Here is a 24,237-nt window from a genome sequence, read left to right on the forward strand (position 1 = left end):
AAAACAGAAGGTGCCTGCTGAATCTCTGTTGGCAGAGCATTCCAGAGAACTGGGCTGATGACACTGAAGGCTGGATTTCAAGTTGATGTTAAATGATCCTCACCAGCTTGGGGGATGATCAGAGCTGCTCCTGCAGATGATCTCAGTGATCAAGCTGGGATATAAGGGTTTAGGCGGTCCCTAAAATACCCTAGACCTAAGTTGTTCAGGATTTTGTAAATTAATACAAGGACCTTGAAGCTGGCTCAGTAGTGGATGGGCAGCCAGTGCAGATGTTTCAAGAGTGGCGTCACATGTTGTTGGCCATATGCTCCCATTAGTAGTCTGGCCACTGCATTTTGCACCAGCTGGAGCTTCCGAACCAGGGCCAAGGGCAGCCCCACATAGAGTGCATTGCAGTAATCCAGCCTCAAGGTTACCAATGCATGGACTATATGTCACGCTATCCCTGTCCAAGAATGGCCATAGTTGACAAACCAGACAAAGCTGGTAAAAGGCACTCCTAGCCACAGATGCTTTGGCCTCTAGTGACAAAGATGAATTCAGGAGTACCCCTAGGCTACAGAATTGCTCCTTCAGAGGGAGTGTGACCTTATCCAGAACAGGTAACCTGCCTATCTCCCATACATGGGAACCACCTACCAAAGAGTCTCTGTCTTCCCAGGATTCAAGCACAGTTTATTGGCCCTCATCCACTACAGCATTCAAACACTGATCCAGAGCGTTCACAGCCTCTCCTGATTCAGATGTTATGGAGAAATAGAGGTGCATGTCATCAGCATATTGCTGACACCTTGCTCCAAAACTCCTAAGGACCACTCTCAATGGCTCCAGTTTGATGTTGAATAGCACTGGGGACAGAATGTTCCTGTGGAACCCCATAGCACTAGTGCCAGAAAGTGCCAGTGTTATTCTCTGGATGTGGTCCTGAAGGTAAGAATGGAACTACTGTAATACAGTGCCTCCAATACCCATACCATGGTCAGTGGTATCAAACGCCACTGAGAGATAAAGCAGAAATAACAGAGTCGCACTCCCCCACTCTCTGTCATGATAACCGTCAGCCATCAGGGTGACCAAGGCTGATTCTGTTCTGAAACCAGGACTGAATCCAGACTGTGATGGATCTAGATAAACAGTCTTATCCAGGAATACCTGCAATTGTTCTACAACCACCTTCTCCACCACCTTTGCCAATAAAGAGTTGTTGGTGAACAGTCTATAGTTGTTACACTCCATTGGGTCCAGTGTGGGATTTTTAAGAAGTGAATGCACCACTGCCTCTTAAAGGGCAGTGGGCATCACACCATCATGCAAAGATGCAGTCACCCCACTCTGGCTAGATTTAATAAGCCAGGATGGATAAGGGTCTAATGAGCAGGTGGTCGGGTGCATTGCTGGAATGTTCTCAAAACATTTGCACTGCAAGATAATGTGTGATTGACTTCCATCAATAATTTAGAAGCAACTAACAAAAATAGGCCAACAAGGAGAAGGTGTTAACTTTCAAACTTGAATACATATAAATATATTCAGTTCTGGGCTGCGATGATGAAGTCATTGTTCTCTGTGTTACTTGCCCTCTTCCAGGATGATCAGAGATGCATTTTTACAGAGATCAGCTCCTTCACTCAAACCTCTCACATACCCCGCAAAGCCTGGAATGATGGCTCTTCTGTCTAGAAGATGGGCAACACCGTCTCCCCAATATTTATGGAAGACAGTGGAGGAGGAGTGGAATGAAATTGTCACAACCCAGAACAAGGAACATTCAACTTCTACATTTTGTCAAAGGCCCACTCCTTTCTCTCTGAATGTTAATTGCCTCTGCCTTACCAGTTTCTTATTCAGGGGCAATTTCATCACTGTATGTTGGCCTAACTAAGGCCCTATCTGCACTATACATTGACCTCAGAATCATATCACTTTAAATAGTCATAGCTTCCCCCAAAGAATCCTGGGAACTGTAATTTGTTAAGGGTGCTGAGAATTGTTAGGAGACCCCTATTCCCGTCACAGAATTGCAATTCTCAGAGTGATTTAACAATCAATTCCTCTTCCTAGGGACCCCCCGAGTTCTGTAGCTCTGTGAAGGAAATAGGGGTCTCCTCTCAGCATCCTTAACAAATTAGTCTCCAGGATTCTTTCAGGGAAGCCATGACTGTTTTAAAGTGGTATGATACTGCTTTAAATGTATAGTGAAGATGGGTCCTATATTTCTTTTAGACAGTGCCGTAAAGCGAGGGCAGAGTTATTTTGGAACTGTGGATAGATTATTGTTTCATGCTGAGCCAAAACACCAATGTGTGAAAAAGTATAAGATTTCACCTTAGTGAAACTGCATATTTATGCATACTCTGACAGTGAGATCTTACCAGGTTTCTGTTGTTGTTGACTGTATGTAAAATGAGAATGAAGTTTTCTGATTCATGTCTTCATGCAGATGTCATCATGGCTGTTGAGATTTGAGGTCTGCTTCAAGGAAGCGCAGATTGATTTGGGTTCCCTACCTCTGTCCCCCACCCACCTACCTATGTGCTGATCTGAACATGATCATTTTTAACTGCTGCACACCAAACTGCTGTTAAATAGACAGCTGCAGAGATCAGTTCAAAAATTGGCAACCCTATCACAGATACACCATCTTATCAGGAGGTCTGTTTTGCACAACATAGGAAGAGGACTTTTAGCGTCTTGGCACCTACCCTTTGAAATTCCCTCCCCTTAAATGTTAGTCAGGAGCCACCTCTGTTGTCTTTTTGTTGCCTACTGAAGATCTTCCTCTTTCAACAAGCCTTTTAAGTAGGGACCTTATCCCAGTCTTGGTCAGTGTTGGAATTGCTTTTAAGATGTTTTTAAAAATGTTTTGTTTTAAGATGTTTCAAAGACTTTTGTTTTTTAAGATGTTTTAGAGTGTTTTTGTTTGCTGCCCTGGGCTCCTTCTAGGAGGAAGATTGGGATATAAATTTAATAAATAATAAATGCACTATAAGGAAGAGAAAAGAGAAAGCAGAAGACAGATGGGTGTCAGTATCTTTTAGTAATAAAAAAGGAAACAAATTTTTACCTTTGACAAAAGGAAGCCACCAGAAAGGAGGAAAAGGTTTGTCATAGGGGGTGTGCATTGACCACAATATTCAGTTTGAGCCTCAATTTGGCACTTCGGAAAACAGGCTGCCTCAGTCCAAGTCACTTGGTAGGCTGTCCAGTTTGGCTCAGGGTCCATCCAAGTCCACTTCATTCTGCTCGCCCACCCAAACTCACTATTGGGAAACCGAAAAGCTGCTCTAATTCCTCCGCCCCCCTTTGACAAAAGTGGATGGACTTTGAAGGCATAGTATTCCACACACACACTGGATAAAGCCTGCCAAATGATAGGCAAAGTTGTTTGAGACATTCATTTTTTAATTTTTGGACAGAATTTGAATTGAATTGCATGCAAGGTCACCCCTTCTAAGAGCATTAATCGTGCCAGATTTTAGAAGGGTTGCTGCAGTGGTCTTCCTGCAAGAATAGCCATATCTTGTTTTGGTATCAATAGGTTTGCTGCCCTGAGCTTTCAGTTTTAGTAGATACTTGCCTCCAGCGTTTTTTGATGTGTGAATTGTTAAGGTGCCACAAAATGATTCAAGGGTCTCTGCTTTGACTCATGTTGCCTCATACAGATGCCACTTCACCTTTGACAAGCCCCAAATCCCTCTGAGGCATCCTCTACAGCTCAAAATTTGGGATTCACCTAAATCCCATACACATCCCTAGTTTGTATGTCTTTAGTAGATGGGTAAAATGGGAAACTGTCAGGAATTTTCATTCTTGTATAAACTGCACCTACAAAATCACCTTCTTCTATATAATTATTACATGCTTCTCTTTTGCATCTGATCACCAGAGATCTACATACTGTGTTCTTCTGACATATCAAGAGGTAAGAACATGTAGATGGGGATGGGGGCAGGATGAGCAGGATCATACCCACAGAGGTTCACACCTTTGGGTCAACACATGGAGGTAGGGATGATTCTGCTCCTTCCCCATTGCCAACATGTTCATATCCTTGAATGTGTTATATGAATAGGTTACAGGAAACATGTTAGAACTGCAGCAAACCTGACCTTCCAACAGATGACAAATTAGCAAACGGAATATGACTACTTCTTTCTGGAGGTCAATACCAGCTTTCTCCTTCCCAGCCTCTCTTTACTGCACCTGCTCCTGTTCCTGCACCTGGAGAACTGCAGCCTGATGAGGAGCCAGAATGCACCAGCTAGCCATGCCCTGGAGAGCAAGTGAAAGAACTTTGCCCCAGCTGTAGCTGCTTCCAGGGAGAAGCCCATTGTGCAGGCAATTATTTTGTGGATGGCAGTTGTGTTGTGGTGAGAGCACAACTGCCACTCATGAATGTACAGTGTGATTCACTATGTGCCTGGGTTTTTGCTATTTTATATTTTTATTGATTTCTTCTGTTGGACTTTTATGTTTGTATTTACTGTCGTTTTATTGTATTTTCTTTTTATTAATCTGTTCACTGCTTTGGGTCCTTGGCCAAAAAGTGGTATAGAAATACACAGATGATGATGATGGTGACTATTCAATGTTCTCAATAAATGAGTACAGAACATTTAAGAAGGGCCCTGCTGGAGAAGACCAAAGGCCAGTTCAGCATCCTATTTTCTATAGGGGTCAACCAGATTGCTATAGGAATCCCACAAGCAGGACATGAGGGCAACAGCACAACAACTGGTATTCAGAGGCTCGTCACCTCTTATTCTGGAGGAAATATATAGTCGTTCCTAATTGAGTTCCCAGCCTCTCCTGATTCAGATGTTATTGAGGAATTGAACTGCATGTCATCAACATTCTGCTGACATCTTGCTCCATAACTCCTAATGACCGCTCCCAACGGCTTCATATAAATGTTGAATAGCACTGGGGAGAGAATAGTATCCTGTGGAACCCCAATGTTCTTACATTGAGCTTGTTCCCAAGAAAATGGCTCAGGATTGAAGCTTCAGTAAATTAATGAATTAATTGGCTAAAAAATGTATGATTGATTGATTGCTTTAAAAAAGTTTCATCAATTGACATCTCTAGCTCTGAAAAATGGCAACACTATTTTTTAAAAAATGGTGTGTCATCCCCAAAACATAAGATAGGGATTGGGGCACTGGAAACAAAGCCCTATGAGGAGAGACTGAAAGAACTGGACATGTTTAGCTTTGAGAAGACTGAGAGGAGATATGATAGCACTCTTCAAGTACTTGAAAGGTTGTCACACAGAGGAGGACCAGGATCTATTCTTGACCATCTTAGAATGCAGGACACGGAATAATAGGCTCAAGTTACAGGAAACCAGATTTTGACTGAACATCAAGAAAAATGTTCTGTTAGAGCAGTACAACAATGGATACCTGGGGAGGTGGTGGGCTCCCCAACATTGGAGGCCTTCAAGAGGCAGCTGGACAGTCATCCTGTCAGATATGCTTTCAGTTGGATTCCTGCATTGAGCAGGGGGTTGGACTCAATGGTCTTATAGGCCCCTTCCAACTCTACTATTCTATGATTCTACGATCTAAGAGTGCTTCCAGATGAGTGCTTCTTTTGGATTAGTGCTCCTCATGCATGCAGCATATTTGTGGGATTCACCCAATGTTATTCTCATCAAAATGCCAGCCTGTATCCCCACCACCACCATTTATTCCAGATTTAGCCTTTCCAAGGAAAATCCAATGATTTTTTAAAATATCATTGTAATGATAATGGGCTCCTACGGAAGAGGGCATATAAATCAAATAATAAATAAAATAAATATCTTGTTGCCAGTTACTTATTTGTGATATAGAATCATATCTCAATGACCCATTTACAATATTAAGCCCAATCTAGACACACCCAAAGAAAGACAGAGGTGGCTAAGCAGAAGCAGCTACCAGAAAACTAGAATTGCCCCAGGTCAAAAAAGACCATTGAAGTGTATGAATGTTCCACTAATCAGCTTCCTGAAGGCTGCTTTGGTAACATGTGGTACCTGGAGGCTATTTCTGAAGAATGTTGAATGGAACTCTTGGAGTGGATCCAAAGGAAGATAGTCACACTCATGGTCCCACTGAAATGAATGACACATACAAGCCATGACAATTTGTCCCATTTATTTCATACAGTCATAGAGTTGGAAGGGACACAAGCCTCCGCTCAATGCGGGACTTGCAACAGAGGATGCTACTACACTGTAGTAGCTATAGCAACTCAACAGATGGCCATCCAGCCTCTGCTTAAACACATCTAAAAAAGGGGAGCCCATGACTTCATGAGGCAGCCTGTTCCACAATCAATAGCTGTTTCCCACTAGAAAGTTTCTCCTGCCATTTAGCCAAAATACATTCCTCTGCAATTTCCATCTACTGGTTCTAGTCCTGCCTTCTGGAACAAGTTTGCTCTATCTCAACTTCAGTGGGAATAAAAACATAACTAACTACCTCTGTGTGCAACAACTTGTAAACTTGGGGAACGGCCATTGCTCAGTGGTAGAGCATCTGCTTTGCACGCAGAAGGTCCCAAGTTCAGTCCCCGGTATCTCCAGTAGGGCTGGGAGCAACTCCTGCCTGGAACCTGGAGAACTGCTGAAGTCAGGGTTGATTATACTCAGCTACACAGACCCAGAGTTTGACTCAGTGTAAGGCAGTTTTTTATGAACTTATATGGGAATCTCCCCTACCCGCCATTCCCCCTCAACATCATGGAAGAAAGTGTGCAGGCTCCAACATCTGTGTTAATGGCTGCAACACGGATGTACACATGGATACAGATATATCACCAAGTAGGGAACCTGTGGCCCTCCAGGTGTTCTTGGACTCCAACTCCTAGCAGCCTCAGTAAGTAGCACCAGTGGCCAGGAATGATGGGAGTTGGGGAATCTAGCAACATCTGGAAGGCCACAGGTTCACCATCTTTGACATATATATAAATCCACCTGTCATGATTTTATTTTTTGCAGATTTCAACTTGTTCTTTTCAATCTGAAAGTACACCAGGAAAAAATGACAAATATAATATATCCTATTAGGAGATGGCTTGCTGATGGGTCAGTTACCTGACAATTGTGAGGACCAGTGGATGTATCAAATAAAACTATAAAAAAGACTGCTGCTTATGTGACTCATCCCAGTAGGCAACAGTGTTCTGGGGCACTCAAGTTCGATTTTCCAGCCTCGCTGGTGGTCGGTTTAGGAGCAATAAGAGACTTCTGTATTTGATACACGGAGCCAAAGTGGCATTCTTACAGTCTCAGGCCTCCTGCACAGATGGAAAAAGCAGCGGGGGATTAGTAAGGAAGAAAGTAATTGTCCTTGAGTTCCTGAAAATAGCCAATATTAATGGATCCCATTGTAGATTACCTGTGGGCTTCCATCTACAGTTTGAGACCAATATAAAAATAGAAGAGGACAGAAAGAGGCAGAAAAGGAAATGCTGTCAGAAATGCGACAGAAGGGCCTCTTCAGACTGTCAAAATGCACACACTGTCCGCAGGCTGAGAGAAATATAAGTCCACCTGTGCACTTTGAGAGAAGCATTTAAGAACAAGAAGATGGGTAAGCTTTCAACCAACGGAGGACAGAGAGCTGGTGGGGCTGATGTGGTGAATAGTGCTAGGCTTGGACCAAAGAAATGGGTTCTGGGCAGTAGTGACTGGTGCCCATCGAGACTGGTAGGGCGGAAGGCAGGGAAGCCCAACAGGAGATAGAGCCAGAGTCAATGGCAGCCGTAGGCACAGCCAATGGCAGGCAAAGCCAACTTATTCTTGTTTTGTCCCCATTTTCCTCCCTGCTGAGTTCTACAAGGGCAACACTGAGATTCAAGAGGAGGAAGATGACAGGCAGGGCCACCCCCTAGACTGGTTGTATAAGTAAGAAGGCGGGTAGGTGGCGGCTGGCTGAGGGCAACTGACGCTGGTGGGGCAGTACCCCACTCACTCTAATGGACCAGTCTTCGCTGGTTTCAGACATCCTGAGTACACATCACAATACAGAGTGTCTAGTGCTGAATCACTGTCCTTCCCTGTAATAGCTAATTCAGCCTGTCCCACATCCTGACATCTCCACCACCCGGAGCCAATAATTAACATGTGGAAACCTATCTGGACAACATTGTGATGCACTTATCCCTACTCCACATAATGGGCAATGATGTCCATCTCTTCATGACATCAGGACACAGGGCAAGCTGAACCAGTGCTGGCTGGTGGCTCCATGTCAGTACGACAGTGGAATCAGCTCCAGGTTTCAGTCTGAACTTTCAAGGAGCTGTCCATAGTGCTGAAATACATTCCCACATTAGGTTCAGCACTTGGACAGCTCATTGCAAGTTCTGAATAAAACCCAGTGTAAATCCCGCTGACCCACTGACATGGAGCCACCAGCTGCCACTGAGTTGAACTACTGAACAGAAAGAGAGATGGATGCAACAACCTCTTAACCAGACCAAAATCTCAGCCTCTCACATATGGTCAGCACCAAAACTGAACTTTATTTCATTTTCTTCTTTATACCTAGAATCAAATTGTTGCCTGTCAGTTCAATGCAGAACTCACCACATTTGCCCAACTACAAATATGTCATATTTCTGATATTAAGAACATATGAAAAGGCCTGCTGCATCAGGCCAAAGACCCTCCTAGTTAAGCATCCCGTTCTCACAGTGGCCAATCAGATGCCTATGGGAAGCCCACAAGCAGGAACTGGGGGCAACAGCACTCTCCCTGCTTGTGATTCCCAGGAACAGGTATACTGCCTCCAACAGTGAAGGTAGAGCATAGTCATCATGGTTTTGTTGTTGTTGTTATGTGCCTTCAAGTCGACTGCAACTTATGGTGACTCTATGAATCAGTGACCTCCAAGAGCATCGGTCCTGAACCACCCTGTTCAGATCTTGTAAGTTCAGGTCTGTGGCTTCCTTTATGGAATCAATCCATCTCTTGTTTGGTCTTCCTCTTTTTCTACTCCCATTTTTCCCAGCATTATCGTCTTTTCTAGTGAATCATGTCTTCTCAAAGACATGTGTCCAAAGTACGATAACCTCAGTTTCATCATTTTAGCTTCCAGTGAGACAGTTCTGGTTTAATTTGTTCTAACACCCAATTATTTGTCTTTTTTGCAGTCCATGGTATGTGCAAAGCTTTCCTCCAACACATTTCAAATGAGTTATTTTTTTCTCTTTTCCATTTTTTCATTCTCCATCATGGTTAGTAGCCATTTATAACCTTGGCCTCCATGACTTCATCTAATCCTCTTTTAGAGCTATTCTAGAGTTTACGCACTATGTGAAGAAGTGCTTTCTTTTGCCTTTGTTGAATCTTTGAATATTCAGCTTCGTTGGATGTCCCTAAGTCCTAGTGTTATGAGACAGGAAGAAAAAACTCTCCCTAACCACTTTCTCCACATCATGCATAATCTTATACACCTCTGTCATTCATTCATTCATGTCCTCCCTTCCTTGCTTTTTCGCTTAACTAGAAAGCCCCAAATGTTAGAACCTTTCTATTACATATACAAAGTGTGTTACATGTACCAGACAGATGGACTTTATGTAGGTGTCTCGAAAAAGTAAATGGACATTGGCAAAATGGAACACACGCCAAGAATTTTTGTTGTTGTTATGCTAAACCTCTATTCTGTTAAAAAAGAACAGAAAGGAAACTTTTAGTGTAACAGCAAGGGAGTCGGTTACTCCGTTCTTGTGAAAGCAAGATTTTCCAGCAGTTTTTACATGGCTGTTTCTTTGAGATACCCAGGATAAATAGGATTTGATACAGTTGTTCATAATCTAAAGAAGGTTAAAGACTGGCACTAAGATTATGCACATTTTTTTAAAAAAATCTACATAATCTACCAACCAACCAACACTTAAGAGCATTACAACGTTCAACAACAAAGGAAGGCTAGCAGAAGCTGGTGTTTTCAGCATAGTGCTGAAATTGCTATTTTCCCCCCATTGCTACTAAGTGTTGTGACTTTTCGCTGGTAGCTCTTAAAACTCCAAAGCTCATCAGCAGTGAAGAGTGAAAATTATGTTCACAGTACATGGTGGTATCGTTATTAATGGTCCTAACATTCTGTCACACTCTGGCATGACAGAACCAGAGTGGGGCTGTGCAGATATGAGCTGGCAGTAATTTGAGTTGTAATTTGAGCATCAGTATGGAGGAGGGAGGGGACTTTCCCCAGACACTGGAGCCATGATGAACAGGGGGCAGGTTTTGCCCCTATTTCACTGATGAGGAAGGGCTGTTACTCAGTGGAAGAGCAGGTGCCTTGCATACAGAAGATCCCAGGAGGTCTCATCTCCTGATACTCCTGCTTCAGCCCTGTTGAGCTGCTACTAGTCAGCGTGTAGACAGCACTCAGCTAGATGAATCAATGGTCTGACTCAGTACATGTTTCTGAAATCACCCCTTTACTTTCTTCCATATAACTGAATGAAAATGGAAATGGACTGCCTTCAAGTTGATCCCGACTTATGGCGACCCTATGAATAGGGATTTCATGGTAAGCGGTATTCAGAGGGGGTTTACCATTGCCTCCCTCTGAGTCCTCCCCAGCTGGCTAGGGCCTGCTCAGCTTGCCACAGCTGCACAAGCCAGCCCCTTCCTTGTCTGCAACTGCCAGCTGGGGGCAACTGGGCTCCTTGGGACTCTGCAGCTTGCCCACGGCTGCACAGGTGGCAGGGTACATAACCCCTGAGCCACTCACTGTGCGGGTGATCTTTAGCTGGCCCTTGACAACCAGGAGACATGAATGGGGATTTAAACTTCCAGACTCTGGACTCCCAGCCAGGCTCTCCTCCCCCTGTGCTATACCAGCTATTATATAACTGAATAGTCAGCATTTATTCTTATGGGGAACATTTTAACCACTGCACTTCTGATGCTCTCTGCTCTCAGCTTCCAGCTTTGAATACAAAGAATACAAAGACATTAGAAATAATAGCTATTATTATTAATAATAATAGTTATTGTTATTTTAAATTTATATGCTGCTTTCCCATATAAAAACACTCAAAGCAGCTCACAAAAGGCAAATCACGACATCAATATCAAATACTAAATCAATCCAAAACATAACAATCCAACAAATAATTCAATTGGATTGTGTAGCATTTAATGTCATCATAACACAAACTATCAGTCCATTATAGCATATCAGTCGATGACAAACATAATAAACATTCTAATACAAAAATGCAAGAAAACAGTTTCATCACCCTGCAGCACAGATGATACAGCCCTTGCTGATTATACTAATCTATACTAAAATATATATTTATACTAATATATCTTTAATATTAAAACTATTAATGTTAAAATCTTGTGCCCTCTTATGTGGGAGTAAACCCCATTAAACTCAATGGGACTTGACTTTTGAGTAGGTATGTATAGGATTGCACTGTAAATAAGCTAAAACATATGGACTGTATATTTTATTCAGAGTAGATTCAGTGAAATAAATGGACCTACGTTAGGCATGTCCCTTAATTTCCATGGATCCACTCTGAACAGGACTATTGTTGGCTGTAAACCAATTGATTTTCACCAATTCTCCCTCACCTCTGCAATTCTCCAACACCTCTGCCACCCTTCCTCCCCCCCTCCCTCAAATCTGTTCCAGTGGGTTGGGGAGTCTTCAGAACAGATTAAGGAGGAGCACAGAGAGCTGCAGGGCAGAGGGAAATTGCTAAAAATTGCTTCCCTCTCTTTTCCTCTGAGGAAAGCCTTACCGTCACCTCACCTGAGCATAGGGATTGTCGACTCCGTCAATTCCAGTTCATCTCAATTTCTCATTTTTTCCTTTTTTCAGTTCAGTCATCTGCATTTCCACATCAGTTGCATTTTTAATATCTCATTATTTTAGAGCAGACATCCCCTAATACACATATTTGTATGTAATCTTGCCTAATCCCCCTTTTCGCAGTCACTCCCTCTAATATAATGTATTTTTGTATGTATGCTATTTTTCCTAATATATGCATTTATATGCACACTTTAACTTAGCTTCCTGCACTGAGCAGGGGGTTGGACTCAATGGCCTTATAGACTCCTCCCAACTCTACTAGTCTATGATTTATCTAGTCCAGTAATACCCAGTTCAGTAATCCTCCAGGAAGAAGCTCCTTTTAAGAAAGGCTTTTTTTTTTTTACAAAGGTCAAAGCCCTGTGCCTTCACTTTACTATGAAACTGACCAGCCTGTTTCTTTGCTTTGCTATGGATAAACTGACATGTCTGTGTGTGCATTAAAGAGATCTCTTGCTTTCTCCCAGGGCTGGCAAGGGAAGGATCCAATACGATTCAGAGGAAGAGAAGGAGGGGAGTGGGAAGGAGGGAGAGTGCATGGGTGCCAGGTACATACCCTTTAAAGCCCCTGTTGAAGCTGCTCCCACCATCTATGAGCAGGTGTGGGAACCTATCCCTATTCTTTCCATATTATTTCTACCTCTGGTACCAAAGTTTCTGTTAAAGAAGTAATGTCCAGGAACACATCTACTTCGTTAACTGAGGTATTACTGTATATGTATTTTTGTATGCAATACTTGGCTGGTGAACTGAACTGCAAAATATGGAGAAGTGCAAATTTCAAAGGGTGGTTGTGTTTCAGTTTGTTTATTTTTTCAGAAATTGCTGATTAAGTAGGTTCGCCTTTAAATTTGAACTGAATCTAATTTCTTCCCCCATCGCTGCCTGAGCTATGTACACAATACACAACCCATAGCCCACTTGTCTGCTCTTAGAGCCCTAAGAGAATGTAACATCAATAATACAGTACAACCATGTATAATAATAATATGATAAAAGAATGCAAGTTAAAGTAATAGCATTTAAAACAGCAGTTAATAAGAACAAGTTTAAAATCAGTCGCAGAACAATGCACCAAAAGCTAGTTTATTTTTGGGGGGGGGGAGTGAGGAAGTTAACCAAATCTCTACAAGGAAAGGATTCCAGAGCTGCAGAAACCACTACTGAGAAACCATGAAGTTCACCTGCTTCACAGCTCAGGATGAAGGCACACTGTGCAGATCTGAAAGCCCCGCAGGTCTGTATGCTACTCTGTATTGATATTTCCAATTCATATCATAAATTTTCATACAGATTTTATTAGTATAAGTCTAAATGTCAGATCAGTGGGATGGAACAGGTTTAGGAATGAATGCACATGAGAATGACATGGATTAGGAAAATAATGATCCATCTCTCCCTATATACAGGTCTCCTCAGAAGTAAATCCGACTGAATTCAATGGGACTTACTCCAAGGTAAGTGTGCAGCAGCCTAAGATGCCACATAGATCTGAACATTTGACTTGCCACACACAAAAAAAGATTTGGTCAATTGACTGGTGAAATATTGTCAAATAAAGGTCAAGGATTTGTGAAGCAATAATTTTATCAGAACAAGAAAAAATACAGTTTATATCAATGGGCTTGATACTTTGGCATATTACAAAAACAAATGAGTCAACTGTAACACTGAAACAATGAAAGGAATCAAAAACTGTAGTAAAACTTGGAGCTTGGAAAAGTTACTTTTTTAAACTACAACTCCCATCAGCCTCAGCCAGCATGGCCACTGGATTGGGCTGATGGGAGTTGTAGTTCAAAAAAGTAACTTTTCCAAGCTCTGTAAATGTATTACTAACTTTTAAAACTATGTCAGATTTCTATAAATGTAACCAATGCACTGAGCAGTTCTTATACTGCAACACTAGGCTTAGCCTAGCTAAAATATCATTTTAAAAATGAAAATGAAATTAGAACAGGCAAAGCAGCAGCAACTATTAAAAACAAGTCAACGTGTAAACACATTTGCACTAAGTAGGCAGCAGGCCACTTCTCCCAGCTTCATGTTATATTAATGGAATATTTGTCCATGGTCAACTGATGGGCCAAATGGCAACTTCTCTGAATGTTGTAGTGTAGTTCTTCAGCCAAGTAATGTGTACAAAAAAAGCACAGACCAGGGTAAAGTGCCTATAAAAATGCACATATTAGCAAAAATAACATACAAAAATGCACTATGGTAGGGGAAATTGCTTCGCAAAAGTGTGTTATTTGGCAGAACTGGATACAAAAATGGGCATATTAAGAGAAAATGTGCACTAAAATGCTGATTAATTTTCAGGAGGACATTTTGGTTTTGGTTTTTTGTTTTTAATCACAAACAGCTGCAGAAATGTGGGGAAATGAACTTAAGACTGGAAAAATGAGAAAAGAAGAGAATCTGAAATTGAGAGGTCTGCCCATCCCTATATGGAGCAAGGCCTCAGATGTTGAATGCAATGGATGGGCAGGTTGGGTGAGAGGAAGTGATCCTTCAAATATCCTCGTTTCAAACCATTGGTAAGGTAAGCGCCCCATTACCTTCCCTCCTATTTGAACAGGCACCTATGGAAAAAGCGATACATTGCCCATAGGCACAATATTGCAATAAGGGAGAAATGTACCCTATATGCTCCTGACGCTAGATCACAGGTAACCAATGTGGTGCCCTCCAGATGTTGCTAGACTACAGTTCCCATCATCCCTGGCCATTGGCCATGCCTGCTGGGGCTATTGGGAGCTTGAATCCAACGATATACACTAGACTTTCTGGTCCTCCTGACAGAGATCCAGCAGCAGGATACAATAAAAGAAAATTAGTGCTATGCCTAAAGTGTCTCCATTGTCCATCAATTAGGGAGAAAATAAATTGCATCCAAAAATTATCAGAAAGAGAAAAATTGGGGGGGAGTGTTCTTACTGGTCAGGTGTTTACCTTACTTTTGGGGTACCTGAAGAGTGTTTGTGAGTGTCCTTTCTTTCATTCTACAATTGATCTCACCTGAGTTCTGTACTCTGCAGCCTTCCCGAGTGTCAGTGCTTCAATTAAAAACCAGAGAAAGACATCATGGAGTAACCCTTCCCCTGAGGCTTTTTTCAAATTGGGAAGAGTAGGCAGCTGAGGAGGCTGCAGAGTGCTGGAGAAATGCAGTGGTCTCCAAACTTTTCTTATTGCTTCTTTTATTTCTTATGCTGTATTTTAGTACTACAATTTGAATTCCATGGAACTCAAATTAAAATAGAATATGCAAAGTTAAAGAAGCATTAAAAAGACCACTAAAAATCAATATGAACATTTAATATGGACACACCTGAATGAAGCTTACAGACCAGTTTGGGAACCCCCTGGTTTAACCGGAAATAACAACACATACACCACCATTGGCCACCTTGCAACGTAAGAAAAACTCAAAGCCCTGGCCCCACAGACATTCTGCAGAAATGGTCACCTGCCCTGAGAATGAGACAGAAAAACAGAGGCCTCTTTCACAGGGGAAGAAAACTTTCAAGGGAAAACGCACTGTAATCCCATCAGGATCCTTGTAAAATACAAGCCCCCTCTCTGACCATTTTGTGAGTATGTAATATAAATAACTGTGCTCTATTAGTGTACATCCTTTACCAAACCATCTCTAGACCACACTGGGCAAGCTGAGAAACCACACAGGGACGTGAAGTGAGTGAACTTGAGACTGTCAACATCACTTAACTACTCCAACTACTCCACAAAAGAAGCCAGTAGATTGAGAAGTTCTGCATTCCACACTCTAGAGCATGCAACTGAAGCAGTTCACATTTGTTCAAAAGTGTTAATGAAGGATGTTGAAGCACAATCCCCTTGGGTATATCCCTGTGTTCATTTTCAAATTATGTAAGATTATCAAAACAGACAATTTATGGTTGCTCCTTAACGAAGAACAAACCGCTTAGCTGTAACCTTGCTGAATATTACCCTATCAAAAAAAAAACATCATGTGAATCTTTTTTCTTTTCCTGCAATGCTATTTAAATAGTTGCACACTTATTTTGCATCATAATGCAAGCCACTTACTTCCTTTCTTTAAAGTGCTTTGTCTACCTTTGTAATGTCAAATCTCAAACACAACCTTGTGATCTTTATCAGTGAAAGATACTGAGGAATGAACTTGTTAAGCTTGCACAGAATTTGGAAAGAAGCCTAGGGAAAGAAATTTAAAATGTTTCTCGTTCACTTTAGTGGGGCTCTAGGCAGAAGCTAAATTTAAATCAGCTGGGGCAGGGAATCTGTGGAACTTTTGTTCTGTGGATATTCAAATGCCAGGAAGATTCTTCTGTGAGCTGAATAGAGCTTAATGCAAGGATAGGAGAAATTCCTGCTTGATCAATTACAATCCATCCAGCATTGGAAAGATACCCTTGAGATGCCCATCAGCAGCAAGAAAGCAGCAGCCATTCTGTTTGTCTCCAACATCCAATATTTAGAGGTACACTACCTCTGGATTTGGAGGCTCCATTTGGCTGTTACAGACCAACCCTCCATGAGGCTTACATTCAAATCTGTATGTAGCAGACACAAGCATACCTTCATTGGGACCCATTTAAAAAGTCAGAAAACAGCAAGCAAACTTTTGAATTAACAAAGCTTTCAAGAGCATGCTTTCTACTTTGGCTTTTGGTTGGTCTTAAGAACAGTTCTGTGCTGCTGTTTTGGATCCCACTCCCCAACTAACACAGCTGTCTGCATTTTAATATCTATGCAAAACTCTTCTTGATTTGGAAAGGGCAGCAGGGAGGGGGAGGAGAGAAATTCTGACTTATATTTTAAAAGGTCCAAAATCTATTAACGAACTGCCTTAGAGGGCTGTTCACATCAGACATTTTGCAAAATACATTTACTTCAGCACTCCCTTCCTTTAAAAAACAAATTGAATTGCGACATTCTATGTCTGCAAATCTCCCCTATGGCTGATCGAAGCTCCTTTTAAGGAAGGAGGGGGGGATTCTAAGGATGGGGCTCTTCTTTATGAGCGACAAGGAAACACAGCCCTCTGTCTTCTGCAGATTCCCACACTCTTCTTATCCAAAAATCCCAGAGATTGCTATTGGCTCTGCCCTTGGCCAGAGCACAGAGTTGAACAAAAAATCCCTAGGGGAGAATCTGTTCATGTTCTTCTTGACAAACAACCTCGGTTATTCTAGGATCCCAGTCGTGTGCTAGAATAAAGTCCCTGATGTTGTTGTTTTTCTTAAAAGGCAAAGTTCACACCAGTTGCCACCCCAATTCAAGGCTTAGCTTAGCTATGAGAGTTTGAATACTTTTGTTTTATCATTGCATCCACTGATTTAGGGTTACTTTTTTTCCTTTCCTTTCTGACCCCCCCCCTCTTTCTTCCTTCCTTTTATGGGGGGGGGAGAGTAACAGCTGCACAAAAGCCTGTCTCAGAGTCCTTTCTCACCAAGCCAAAGCATTTTAAGGAGGAATGATTTTTTTTTTAGCAAAACTTGGAAAGAAGAGCATTCCTTGTTGCAAAGTATATCAACAATGCCTTTATGTTGCTGCTGCTACTCTGGGAAAGGTGGATCAATACTCTGCAAAGTGCAGACAAACCATTGATACTAAAATGAAATGCCCCAAAAATTAAAAAAATCCATTTTTTTTCTTAACAGGCCGGAGGGAAGGGGCAGCAAGAGAAAATCTTTTCAGTGCAAAGCGATGCTTTTCCCCGTCTCCCTCCCTCCCCTCACAGGCGCACACAAACAAAGCCGAGGCAATTAAAATAATTTAATGTTTCCTGTCTGAGGGATCCCGGGGGACCCGGAGCCCAGTCCAAGAGTCAAAGGAGAAAGAAAAAGAGTGCGATTCCCCACACACACAATCCCTCACCTGTCTTGTACCCCCTCCCCATCGCAACTCTCTCCTCATTGCAGGGAGATCAATGAGTGCAAAAAGAGTAGCCTTTCTAGATCAAACCAAAGAACCATCTCTTCCCTCTTTAACCCAGTATTCTGTTTCCAGCGGAGGCCGGCCAGCTTGACCTCTGGAGAGAAGGGGCCAAGGCTACAGTTTCTCTCCCCCCCCCGCCCTTTCCCACTCTTATTTGTTCCCCACAAGAATCTGGGTTTGCAAAGAGGCCGGGAAGGCGGGACAAGCAGAGCTCCGAAGTTTTTGAAAGCTCCTGGCTCCACATCCCATTGGTGGGGCGCGGATCGCCGCGCTGGCTAACACGCACACCTCCCCAGCAGCGTGACCAGTAAGGGGGGTGGTGATACAGAGTGCGCATCGGCCGGGGGAAGTGGGGGCAAAAGGGGGGGTCGAGCGCTTGCTGTTTGGTTGAGGCAATCCACTCCTCCCTACCCACGCCAAAAAAGACGGAGGAATACAAGAAAACGCTTTGATCTAATCTCTCCCCCCGCCCCCGCCGCCTTCCAACGCTTCTCTCTTCGTCCACCTCCCTCCTCCGCCAGCATCAAGGCGAGCAGACGTAAACACGAAATCCCGCCGCGATCCCAGCCGAAGTGCCCGGCGCTCGTGCGATCCCGGTAAAGGCGCGCGGGGTGGGTAGGGACACAGAGAGAGGAAATCCCCGCCAAAGTGGAGATCGAGCCAGGACGGACCGTTCCCGAGCCGATCCCAACACCCTCCCCCCACCCACCCACCCCACCCGGAGAAAGTTCTTCGCAAGCCACCGCTTCGCCTTTTGCGGCACCTACCCGGTTGTCCTCTTGGGGCCTGGGGAGAGGTCTGGCGTCGGACGCAGAAATTTGCCAAGAGCAGAAGCGCAGAGATGTTCCACCCGGGAGAGAGGGAGGGAGGGAAGGAGAGATACCGTCCCTCTGTGTGTGTGCGTGTGCGCGCGTCTTGATCTGCTGGCTTCCCTTTTTTCTCAAGGACGAGGTGAAATCCCTTAGCTGGTCATGAGGCGGTTTGAGAGACAGACAAACAAATACCACAAGGCGAGGGCAAGTGACAAAAGCGCGAGGGGGGGGGGAGGAGGAGAGAGATCCAAGAAGTGGAGGGGACGGCGAGGGAGGGGGAGAGACGGCCGTAAGAAAAGGAAGCCTCCACGCGAGTTCACGGGAATGTCTGTACGTGAGGGTCTGCGCGCGCGTGTAGGAGACACGTGTGCGTGTGGACAGAGAGGTCTAGACGTGCATGTATGCAGATGGACAGACAGATGCACGACCCGCCGTTACTTCCACTTCCAGCCGCCACGTGAGAAACGGATGGCGGTGTTCGGTGGGGTGGCCGAGAGCCGGGGCCCCTGCTAAGGATGGGCGGTGGGGAAAGAGGAGAGCCGCCTCCTATGGGGCACCTCCGCTGCTCTCTTCCTTAAACAAGCCCTGCTCTCCGTCCCCCCGTAGCCTCGATCTCCCCCCCGTAGCCTCGATCTCCCCCCGTAGCCTCGATCTCCCCCCCCCGTAGCCTCGATCTCCCCCCCTTCCCGTTCAATATGATCCCCTCCGCCCTCTCTAGATTTCCCTGCTTGGGCCAAAGGCAGGCCGGTGCTGGCGGGGGGAAGCTGTGGATAGAGGGGGCGGTACTGGGGACTCCCTCCTCCTTCCACGCCCTTTCTGCCAACGTGCTGTGGAGGTGGATTGTAAACAACGACGCTCGCAATTGACGCGCTCCCGGCTGGCGTGCGGCGTGGATGCGCCGGGAGGGGGGAGAGAGGCTTGCCGGAGGCCACTTGAAAGAGTCGTTTAAACCAAAAATGCAACAACAAGAAGGGCGGAAGGAAAGGGGAGCCGCTCCTGCTCTTCTTCCTAGGCCTTCCTTCTGCCATGGGCGTCCGGGGGAGGGGAATCTGCAAGAGGGGGCCGTTATTCCCACTCTCCCATTCAGATCCCCAGCTTTCGTTTAAAAAAATAAGAGTTCATTCCTAGCATTTGTATAACCTTGAGATATGAGGCAGAATGGACAGGAACTCAGCTTCTCAATGGTTTTGTGAGAAACTTGCCTGGTGCCCCCCTTTCCGTGTTTTACTTCACCCCTCACCCCCCCCCAAAAGCGGAGCCTCTGTCTTGTCAGTTTAGCTTAAACATAGCTGTCAGTTTTCTTCCCCACCGTTAAGTCCCCCCGGGCATCATACTCCTAAAGGTTTCTGAAGGATACCCCGCTGTGAGGAGTGTAAGCGTGCACGGGATCGCAGCCTAAGAGCGCAATCTTAACTGTTGTTGTTGTTGTTGTTATGTGCCTTCAAGTCGATGACGACTTTTGGTGCCCCTATGAATCAGTGACCTCTAAGAGCATCTGTCATGAACCACCCTGTTCAGATCTTGTAAGTTCAGGTGGCCTGTTGAACTCAATGGGGACTGAAACTACGTCGGGATCCTGTGCGCACTCTTATCTGTGAGTCCTGTCCAGTCCAGTGGGACTGACTTCTGAATAAACATGGATAGGATCCGACTGAATGTAGAAGTACACCTGTTTTGGCTTGTTCTTCCCCTGATACACTCCTGTTCCTGTCATCTTTTGCCGTCTCCTGCCAGCCCGCCGTCCCCCTGCTGAGAGTTAGATTGTAAGCTTCTCCGGGCAGAGACCCTGTCTGCTTTGCCTCTGTGAGGTTCCATGTACACGCTGAGGATCTGCGGAACTATCAGCAGCAGCCTATTTCCGCGGATTCTTATGGACGCTGATCCGATGCATGATTGCTTTAGAAGCAAAATCCCACTCAGTTCAATGCGACTTACTCCCGAGTAAGGATAGGTAGCGATTGCACCCGGGTGCAGCCTAGTCATGGTTGTCGGGAAGTAAGTTCCACTGAGCTCAGTAGGACCTACTTCCAAGTAAGTATGCCTCGGGTTGCGTCTTATTTACTCAGATAACAAAAACAACGCTTTTTTTTAATGTGCTTTCGCGGCGTTGCTTTTTAAAAAAACGCAAGCAGCTGTCAAATCTCTGCAAAGAGGTTGATGACGCGAAAGAGGGAAAGAAACCACAAACCATGGTTGTTGTTGCTTTTCGTTTCCCTTCACTTAAATGTCCGATGACTTCCTTAATTTTCTGTTGGGGGTTAAGGTCACCGAGCCTGTGCTCGCGTGCATCACGATCGCAATCGTTGCAGTGGGAAGTCTTTGATTAATCCTTGTGCAAAGAAAAAGGAAAGAAGACGGAGAGAATCGGTGCCCTGTCCGAGAAGGAGGCGTTTCAGCGAACAGGTTGCTTTAAAACGAGGTGGGGGGAGGGGAGGCTTAAACTGCTCCCAACAAATCGATCCCCCATAATATACCTCTGTCTCTCAAGTTGAGAGAGAGAGAAAATGAGAGAGGCGTCTCCAACACGCCCCTCCTCTCACCAAAGAGAAGGAAAAGTTGCATCATCAGCCACCGAAAGCCCTTCGATAATTTGCAGAGCAGAAATGAACTAATTAGAGCATGCTGGCCTTGAAAGGCAAAGCTGCGGTTGCCCCTGTCATTTTTTTAAAATGCTTGATTCTTTTGTGTGGGTGCGTGTGCTGGATTTACTTTGCAAAGAAAAATAACAACTGTGACTGATCAGTGGCACCCTTTGGCCATCAAAGAGAAGGGTGCATTTCCAAAGATGGGGAAAAGATGGAAAAAATTGTGTCCCTGAGTTATGTGCACAGAGGATGTCAGGGAGGTCTCTTCATCCCAACTCTGGGAGTGCAAGGAAAGCTTTGAACATCATCTCACCCAGCGTAGCAGCAAATTCAGAAGTGTGGGGTCCCTTCATGACAGTCACAGCCACGCCCCTCCCTCTTTTTTTTCTGCTGAGTTCAGAATGAGATAATGCTTTCTCCCACAACAATAGATGTACATGACACGTCCCCTCATTGCCATGCCGCCTCGCTCACTCGCTTGCTCTCCATTGTCATCTCCACACTGCTCAGTTCTTTCCATGTGCAACTTCTCCCCTAACAGCCCTGGGAGCCAATCAGCATGAAAGGGGAGTGTGTTAGCTACTGAGAAGAGTCTTCTCAGTGGCTGGTTCACCTCCTTTAATCTGGCTCCAATCAGCAGGAAAAGACAAGGAAGCATGCTAGAAGACTCTTCTCTGTGGCCAACACACTCCCCTTTCATGCTGGTTGCCTCATAGGACGCTGGAGACATTGGGACCCCAAAAGGAAGGAGTCTAAGACCCCCTGAGGCTCTGGATGACTGCACCACTGATCTCGCCCCTGTTGCTGTGAGTGCTTCCAGCTATTTTGGGGTGGGATTCAGGCACATACCAGCAAACTCAGGTTGTGCAGTTAAAGTTAATCTGGCATTGTTGCACACACATAAATATTCCCCACCTACCCACCCCAAAAATAGGAGTTTCTATCATAAGAAAAGAAAGGGGGAAGTGCCCTGGAAATGGGATAGCAACACAACAACCTATGTGCAGTCAAATCAGAATGAATGCTTAATAAATAGGTGATCTCATCTAACCTCCCAGCAAACTTTCTGCAAACAAATCAGGATGAATGCTCAATAAGCAGGCCGGCTGGAAGTGACCTACATCTGCTGTAGCTGCATACGATACTGTTGTGCCAAAAAAATGTTTCCTGATATTTTTTCCCCACAATTCTTCCTCAGTGGGGCACCCTTAATGCAACCAATCCCCCATGACCCTCCCTATCAGTGCTAATCAGCTGACAGGGAGCCCCCCCCTTGCAGAGGAACAATCAGAAGCTCACTTGAACCTCCCATTTGTTCCTTTGTAGGCACACCCGATGCCACATAGGAAGTCAGGTGGCTGTGGTTTGTGAGGAACAGTCTTGCGGGCCAAATTGGGACATGTGGCAACCCTAATTAGGCAACCCTGTGATCCGGAGGTTTCAGACTGCTATCCTAAGAGCATGGGAAAGTAATGTCCGAAAGAGCCGTAAGGATATCTGTCAGGAAGCAGGCTTTTCACGCAGATTCACAGTCTGAAGCTGTCCTCCTTCACTCGGAGGTTCCTTTTTCTATATGCTGTTTGCATTCTGGTGTGGTTGCTGTTGCTGCTTCCCATTCTGCACCCGCTAGGCATTTTTCTGTGTGCATCTAAAGACATGTGCATATTACTTATTTATCTGGGCCTTGCGTCATAGTTTCAATTATTTATTTATTAAATTTAGATTCCCTCCCAAAAGGAGCCCAGGGAGGCAAACAACAAGTGATAAAACAAAAACATCTTTAAAACAGCACACCTTTAAATATATATATATTAGAAACAATTCCAATACAGATGCAGACTGGAATAAAGTTCAGTAGCAGAGCATGCGCCTTTCGTGCAGAAGGTCCCAGCTTCAATCCTTGGCAGCTCCAGTTGAAAGGATCAACAGGCAGATGATAGGAAAAGGCTCCTCCAGATGATCTGTTCATTGAACATTCATCCTGATTTCCTTGCACAAAGCGTGCAAGTGAGACTATCGGGTCTGTATTGAGCATTCATTCTGATTTGTTTGCAAAGGTGATTGTGTTCTTGTTAATCACTCGTCCATCTCACACCAGTGGTGACTGGTGCGCATTGGGATTGGTGGGGGTGGAAGGCAGGGAGCCCAACAGTCCCTGGCTGGCTATCAAAGAAAGCTGGAAGGGGCTGGCTGAAGTTGGTGGGGCAGTGCCCCATTTGCCATCTTTACCAGCCTCCACTGTCCCACACTTTTCAGTAATCTCAGAAAGTCTTCTCTTTTTTTAAAGTGGATTTTTCTGTGCTAGGTCAACAGAGCACTTAAATCTACTTTAATTGTACAACGGTAAATTTCCAGTATGCACTTGAATCCCTCCCACAAAATACTGACAGTCTGGAGGTGACCAAAGATCGCACTCTGCCTGGAATCCTGATCAGAATAGACAGAGTTGAGTTAAATGCCCATTATGATGGGTGTATAAGGAAGCTTTCTATGTTTGTGACCACTATTGTATAGAAGATCTGGAGGGGGAAATCAAAAAAGTCCCATCTGCACTATACATTTAAAGCTCTATGATACCACAAAACAATCATGGCTTCCCCCAAAGCATCCTGGGAACTCTAGTTTGCTAAAGGCGCTGTGAGCTGTTAAAAATGTAAATGTACTGCCTTCAAGTCGATTCCGACTTATGGCGACCCTATGAATAGGGTTTTCATGAGGCTGAGAGGCAATGACTGGCCCAAGGTCACCCAGCACCCAGTCACTTTATAAACAGTCATGGCTTCCCCCAAAGGATCCTGGGAACTGTAGTTTATTAAGGGTGCTGACAGTTGTTTAGGAGACCCTCTTCCTCTCACAGAACTACAATTCCCAGAGGGGTTTAACAGTCAACCCCTTTTCCCAGGGAACTCTGGGAATTGTAGCTCTGTGAGAGAAAGAGTCTTGATGTGCTTGTACATATGATTGTCCATATTGAAGAGTACCATCGAAACTAAAGGAAATCAAGGTACCACTCTATTCTGCTTTGGTCAGACATCACCTAGGTCCTAGAGTACTGTC

General features: G+C 44.4%; 1 protein-coding gene across 2 annotated transcripts in view; it reads right to left on the bottom strand.

Moving 5' to 3' along the window:
* Positions 1 to 18,729, bottom strand: part of SOX5 (SRY-box transcription factor 5) — a 1,141,232-nt gene extending 1,122,503 nt beyond the window's left edge. Inside the window, exon 1 of one of the 2 annotated variants that reach the window (XM_061638411.1) lies at positions 18,551 to 18,729. The gene's annotated coding sequence lies outside the window, so the exon portion shown is untranslated. The remainder of the gene's footprint in view (positions 1 to 18,550) is intronic. The other variant, XM_061638415.1, reaches the window with a different exon arrangement.
* Between the last annotated feature and the right edge of the window lie 5,508 nt (positions 18,730 to 24,237).

This window comes from Rhineura floridana, chromosome 8 (assembly GCF_030035675.1).
Source record: "Rhineura floridana isolate rRhiFlo1 chromosome 8, rRhiFlo1.hap2, whole genome shotgun sequence".
NCBI classification, from domain to species: Eukaryota; Metazoa; Chordata; class Lepidosauria; order Squamata; family Rhineuridae; genus Rhineura; species Rhineura floridana.